We start from the raw sequence: 6,988 nt of genomic DNA on the forward strand, positions 1-6,988 counted from the left end.
TCATCTATAATGCATCCCCTGCCCCGGGACATCATGTGTGACAAATGACCTATTTCTGTGCAGACCCCCATAGGGCCTTGACCTGAGGGGGTGGGTGGGGTATGCGTGCGAGTATGCATAAATCAGTGTATGTTTGTTTATTTGTGTATGAGGCTAGGGTTTCTGTTCATGTGAGGAAGTGAGATGATGAATGAAGGTTGGTGCGTTGCGTAGAATTAATGCCTCCTGAGTCTTTTTTAACTGCAGATGAGTAGGCAAGGTGTGCTGATATGTTCATCTCCTCTGCTTTACTCTCCCTAAATGTCACAGAGGAATCTTCAGGTATCTACGGTGGTACCATCGGTGGGTGGATGTTGGCTTACTCTCACATTAAAATACAGTACAGGACACAGAAGGAACTCATTTCTTTTTATTCTGTTTCTCTTACTGTTCTTCACACCTTACAGTCCTAATCACTCTTGTAGACCCCCTCTTCCTTTCTGTCATTGTCCCACAGCTCTCTTCCAGTTAGATTCTGAACATGGGCTCTGTCTGATATTTTACATAATTGCCTTACATAAGTAGCAAGCTTGGCTCAGAGCTTGGATGATATTAGAGGAGATGAATATTGCATGAGGAAAGCACTCGTTAAGCGTTAATAAGAGGATAGAGATGGAGCCCCACTGTCAGTCTGTCTTAACCCCGCCCCCACCCTTCTGACAAGCAGTGACTCAACTCAGCCTGGATGCGTTGGAGCCTTTGAGTCAGTTTGTTAGAGAGGGAGAACGAGTGTGTGTGTGTGTGGGTGTCTGTGTCTGTGTGTCTGTGTCCATGTGTGCAAAAGCAAACGTGTGTGTATGTTTCTACAGGCGTGTATGGACGTCTGAGGAGAGATGGAGAGATTCAGTCATTAGGTGCTTGTGTTTTTTCCATCTTTGTTTGCTGAATAAAAGCAGCTCTTGTAACACAAAAGCACCCAGGTCCGTCAACTGACTGCAGGCCCACTTGCAGTTCACACTTAATGTGAATAAATGGGCTTAATTGTGGCCCCTCATTAGAGCCCTGGTTAGTAGCATGGCAGCTGAATCCTCCTCTGTGAATAAGAGGGCATTTGAAGCGCCTATTGTGCATTACTGAATCAAAGGATCAAGCATTGGTTTTGCTTAAAAACCTTTTTTGTTATTCCACTGATTATTTTCATATTGTTGAGGGTTCTCCACTAGTGGTGATTAGGAGTCTTGTTGTGGTGATCCTTTTCTTTTGGTATATCATGGAATGCACCTTGATGCCAAAGAGCTGAACAAAAGTAATACACTGATTCTGAAGGCCATCAGCACTCGTAAGAAGCAGCTAACTTTACAAATAGCCTAGAAAATACAGCAGGAGTAGAAATGGATATATTTTTAATGATAACTATTATCTATACAGAAGCTCTGCCAATACTGTGATAAATCTGTTATATATTAGATATGTGGATGCTGAATATAAATTTATAAAATATTTTTAAAAGCATTTGGTCTGAACTCTCCAGCCTAGGATTTTCTGTTCTTCATCGCTTTTATTCTCACAGTGTTACGTCAAAAACGAGTGCCTGTTGCCATTGCCCTGTGGTAAGGTAGTGGCCTTGTGTGTGTGTGTGTGTGCAGAAGAGGGGAGACAGGCTGAGTGAGAGAGTGACACTATGACAGTGTATCTGGGGGATGGGTAGGCTGATTCAGCCTCAGGTCTGGTTAATTCAGTGGTCTCTCCACTAGGCCTGACTCTTGGCAATCCAGGGTTTTGTGGCAGCAGCAGTGAAGCAGTTCTTGCTTTCAGGAAAGGTTCCAAAAATAAATTAGCCTCTTTTTGAAAGGACATTTGTTGATAATGGCAACTGGCCTAATTCAACTCTTTATGTATTATTTGGCAATTTTCTTGCGGTCTCCCTTATGGGTTCACTCTTGCACTTTTTCTCTGTCTCTCTCCTCTCTTTCTCTCTATATCCCTCTCTCCCTCTGTCTGTCTGGATGTGTTGTCTCTGGGCTATTATTAGAGTAGACAGGCTGGTGGGAGGAAGTCTCTGAAGTAGACGCTCTTGTCATTTTTTTTATTTATGTATTATATTCTGCTTTCCATGTGCCTGTTTAATTCTCTGTGTACAGTATTTGTCTTTTGTTCATATTAAGTGTAGGTGCAGGCTGTGTTTAACCTCTTTGGACAATGTGAATGTTTTACATTCTTATCATTTGATTAAAGGAAATATCATGAATATGCTTGTCCCTTTGATTATGTGTTAATCATAATATTATCTCTGCCACTGATGGGGGTTCATGTGGTTGAGGCAAGACTAACCTCTTTTAGTGAGACCATGTTTTACTCAAAACCTTTTTAAATATAAAGCCATGCTTATTAATCTTTCATTTTGTCCTGTCTGAGGTGGTATCTGGGGAGAGACCTTAAATACACAAAGCTCTTAGACGTTCTCTTTGTTTCTTTTCTCGCCTCGGTTCCTGCTGCTCCACTTCTATCTGACATGGAAGAAAACTCATACATGTGGCACAACATTAACAGAGGAGGTGTGAGTGTGCCTGTTCTGTTAAGCTGAGGTGTTTTTAGCTTTATTTACTGTCAACACATTTCCTCCCTCATCCTGGAATCTACTTATTCATATACACTTTGTTGTGGTGTTTACTCGACAGAGGAAAAGTCGATTATTAGATAGATAACATAGCCTGTCCAAATGGAATATTATAATGTTTCCTAGAAAAGCTTGTGTGGCCAGTGCACTCTATTTCTTTCCCCACCACCGTCTTCCTCTCCTCTCCTCTTTCAGTCTCTGGCTCTTACTCCCTGTAGCCCAGCTTTCTCCCCCCTCATGGTCCATCCCCTTTTCAGTAATAGGAGACTTGAAATCAATAGCACATTAGTCTGGCCGGAAACTCTTATGAAATTAAATATGAATGACTGAGATTGCAGCTCTACCTGCTGCTGAGAGAGATGCATGATGGCTCTTGGGGATTTTTCTTTTTTCGTTCCTCCCTCCAGTAAACAGCCAGGCCATTTTGTGTTGTTTCTCCAGCTTACCGGATCACTGGGCTACCTATTTTTTTCTTGGTGATCAGTGTGCAGCACTGTAGACTTTGATTGGCTTTGTTTGGGGTTGTCATTTTTGTCCTCTGCGCTGAACAATGACCAATCTGATAGCATAATTTGATAGAGCAAATGGCATCGTGGACGTCACAATGCCGCGACAGCTCAGGAGGCAAGAAGAATCAGCCGGCCACACCCATCCTCCAAACACAGCAGCAGCGCCATTTGAATATGAAAGAACACTCTGGTTATTAGCAGATTGCATCTTACTTTTTCTCTTTAGTATTTTCTCCACACACAATGTGTGCTTTCGCTTTCATTAAGCTTTCAGGTTCGCTGCTCTGTACTTTTATTCTGGAACTTTTTACATGTAAATTTTGTTGCTTGGTCGCCTTTCAGTTTCATTAACTGCTTCACTGTGTAAAGTGCAACAATTTCTTTTACCATTCTGTTTGGCTTAAAAGCATAATTTGAAAGGTGGCTGGAGAGTGCTGGCTGGTGGGAGGAAAGTAATATGAGACAAAAAACCATTGCGTATGCTTCTGGGAATTGGTAGAGGCTTGGACAGCAGTAAGCTAATACACATAGATGATATAGAAGTAGATGTATTTGTGAGCTATATTTCACCCCATCAGAGATGAAACGCTTTGTGGCAGATGGACTGATATTGTTCTCCTGTTATGGCCTGTAAGTGTGGCCCCTCCTGCTTTCCCTCCCTGACAGATGTAAGGGGAGGACCACAGTACACTCTTCTTTCTTTCAATTGATTTGGGTGCTTGAACCCTTAGGGACTAGAGGATGGTGGTGGGATGGGTATATGGAGATGGTGTAGCCATTTCCTGCAGCACAGAACCTATAAAAAAAAAGGCTAAACTAAGGGCTGTAAAGAGCTCAAACATACATGCATATATCTGCATATATTCAAATATGGCTGCACACTAATAGCAGTGTGTGCTCTGTGCACTGTGCTGACTTGAGCTTGGAGGGATATTTCCATAAATCTCGGTTAGTGAGTGACAACCCTCGCATGCATTCGTGCATGTAATGTAGGCAGAGGAGAAAGTGTGGTTGCTCATATGTACAGGGTGGTGTTCGATATACATGCAACTGATTCACAGAAATGTTTTAGTGAATAACTATGGAATAATGCTTGTATAATTAGCAAAATGTACTGTTTATTGTTTGTTTTTTTTTTTTGTTTTGCTTGCTGGATGAGGTGAACGCTAGTTTGTGTGTTTTTTGTGAGTATTTAGGCTGATATCATGTAATTCAAGAATGATTACCTTTTGCTCCCTGTGACAACGCCAACTGTAGGCTCAACATTAGGAGACTTAACAGCTGTCTGAGAGCAGATGTGTCCTGTTGCTGCACCCACTCTCTGTCCCTGGAGGGGAAAGGTCAAGACAGGCGTGGAGGCTGAAGATCATCTCCTGAGGATGCTACATGTTGATACGTTGAGAGAAACAAAATAAATGAAAAATAAACAACAACCAAAAAAAGAGCAGCTGCCTGACAACTGTATAGCACACCAGTATAGGATGGAGATTAGCATTATTGATTACAATGTTGTACTCTGGTGTAATTCCTCCACCCTGCCTTAAGAGCAGCTGAGCAAGCTAGATCAGTAATGTCATATGGATTTTTTTTTTACCATAAAAAGTATGATGGAGAATTATTGTATGTTTTTTTGTTTGCTTTTCCTTGTCTCTGGAATATTTCGGTTATTTTGCCTTTCCTTTTAAGTTTTTATTGGTTCTCTGGAAGCACTCGCCAGTAAAAAAGTGCTTAATGGTTTTAATAGGACTCCCTGGTGTGGTTGGATATAGAGGGGACATGCCCTGACCACGGGCGCGTGGCAGCAGAGCAGGTGGATGACGGGCAGCTGAGTTCTGGCTCTAGGGGGAGGGGAGGAGGGGCTCCATTTTGGAGGACTCTTGGGGTTGAGAGAGACCCTGAAAAAAAGGCAACCCCATCTGGAACTGAGGTGGGGGCTCTGGTGTGAAAGAGATCTAGTGGGTGGTGTCTGACACTCTCTCTTTTGTTCTTTGGTAACACAACAGTGATGGTGGGGGCTCTCGCTGCCGTGGGGGCTGGGCGCACAAACAATAGTGCCGATCTAAGGATTGAAAGCCTTCGATGAACAGAAAGGCAAGGAAGCAGGCAGGGAAGGTGTGGACTGAAGGATAAAGCAGGCATGGGTTCAGCCTACTTATAGGAGGGTTTTCAACCAGGCAAGGACGTTGCAATGTCACACAAAAACACAGCACGAATACTAAGTGAGCTCATATTGAAGTGTTCATTGTAAATATTTAGAAATATGCTGTAGCTCTTCAGGTTATGTCTGAGAAGTACTGTATACACACAATGAATGCTGGGTGAATAATAGATTTTTATTAATAAAAGAATCAATTATAGAGAGCCCCATTGTCCAATAAATTAGAATTTGCTGGGTCTTGGGGCAGCAGAGAATGAAAGATGAGTTTTGGCATTGTGGTGGAAGCATGCCTGCATAGGGAGAGAGATCGAGAGTGTGAGCTTCATTTATTTTCATTAGCAATATCTATGGGCCAGAGTCATGCCTGCTGTGAGCTTTAATGCAGCTCTGACTACTGCTACATGCATAAACATATATCCCAGAGTTGTCTGTCCTTGCTCAGTTACAGCCACACTTCTGTTATGCAAGGTTAATTTTACTTCGGTCCACCCTGTCTCCCCATTTTCAAATCTCTGCTATACAATTCATGCCATTCATCAGCCATCTCACAGAGGACAGCCGCGTACCTGCAGCAGCTCTCCAGGGTGCTGAATTGGAGGACTGTGGGGTAGAGGGAGTGAGAGTTGGGGGGTTGGGTGGCAGGGTTGGGCTGCAGCACTGAGCATGGCTATATAATTTCCTCATAGTAGGCGTGGGGTAAAGAGTGGTGATTGTAGGCAGGCAGATAGGAGGGAGATGTAGACCTGCCATTATCATAAACTGACAGGTCCTCCATTAGAGGGAAAAGTCAGGCCCAATGTCATTCCTTATTTGCTCAAATAGGACAGAGAGAAGATCCAGTCAAATAGTAAGCTTAAAACATCCTTAGCATGCCTTTATAGATGTTTGCTTTTGAAATATTTGAGTGTTCTTGTGCTCACCAGTATGACTTTCAGACACTACCAGTAAACAAAGCTGTAGTCCTTTTATATATCCTTACAGAGGTCAAATTTACAGATTGAATCTTTAAAAAACACCAACCAGGCAAGGCTTCCTTTCCTTGCAGTCATGGTGAACAGCCCCATCTGCTGGTTTCAGTCCGGGTATAACACGCAGTGTCGTCTTGTGAGATTGGTGCAAGCTGCAGTCTTGTAGCTTTTGTGCGTTATTTCTAATGATGCGTGAATAATATGACCGCCCCTGAGAGCTGAAATTAACACAAAAAACACAGTCCTTTTTGATCTAGTTGGTGATGACGGTCAAAGTGATGTTATCAAAGTGAAGAAACCTTCTTTGTGAGAGTAACAGGACTTTGAATGTTTTTGGTCTACTTCCTATATTTTACACAGAAATGAAACCAGTGAAACCTAAACCGAGGTGGATACGCGCCGCGAGCAGTTCACTCTAAACCGGTCAGATGAGATTTCTGCCTAAACAGATGGTGGACATGATAGCCACTTTGTACAAACTGGTCAAACTGGAAGAATAGTAAGGCCGAACGTAAAATTAATTCTTCCACGGCATTGTGCAGTTTATTGTAATTTAAATATATCTTACGTTTAAAAAACAAAAGACACAAAAACAAACAAACAACAACAAAAGGTACTGGGTAATGCGTAATATAAAACTATATATATATATATGTATATATTGCGTATAATTAGCTCGAAAATAAATGACGAAAGAAGATGGAGTTTTATTTTGAAATAGTACCGGATGTAGCCTATGTGTGACGTTTGGATTTAC

The sequence above is a fragment of the Archocentrus centrarchus genome, chromosome 8, assembly GCF_007364275.1.
Source record: "Archocentrus centrarchus isolate MPI-CPG fArcCen1 chromosome 8, fArcCen1, whole genome shotgun sequence".
NCBI classification, from domain to species: Eukaryota; Metazoa; Chordata; class Actinopteri; order Cichliformes; family Cichlidae; genus Archocentrus; species Archocentrus centrarchus.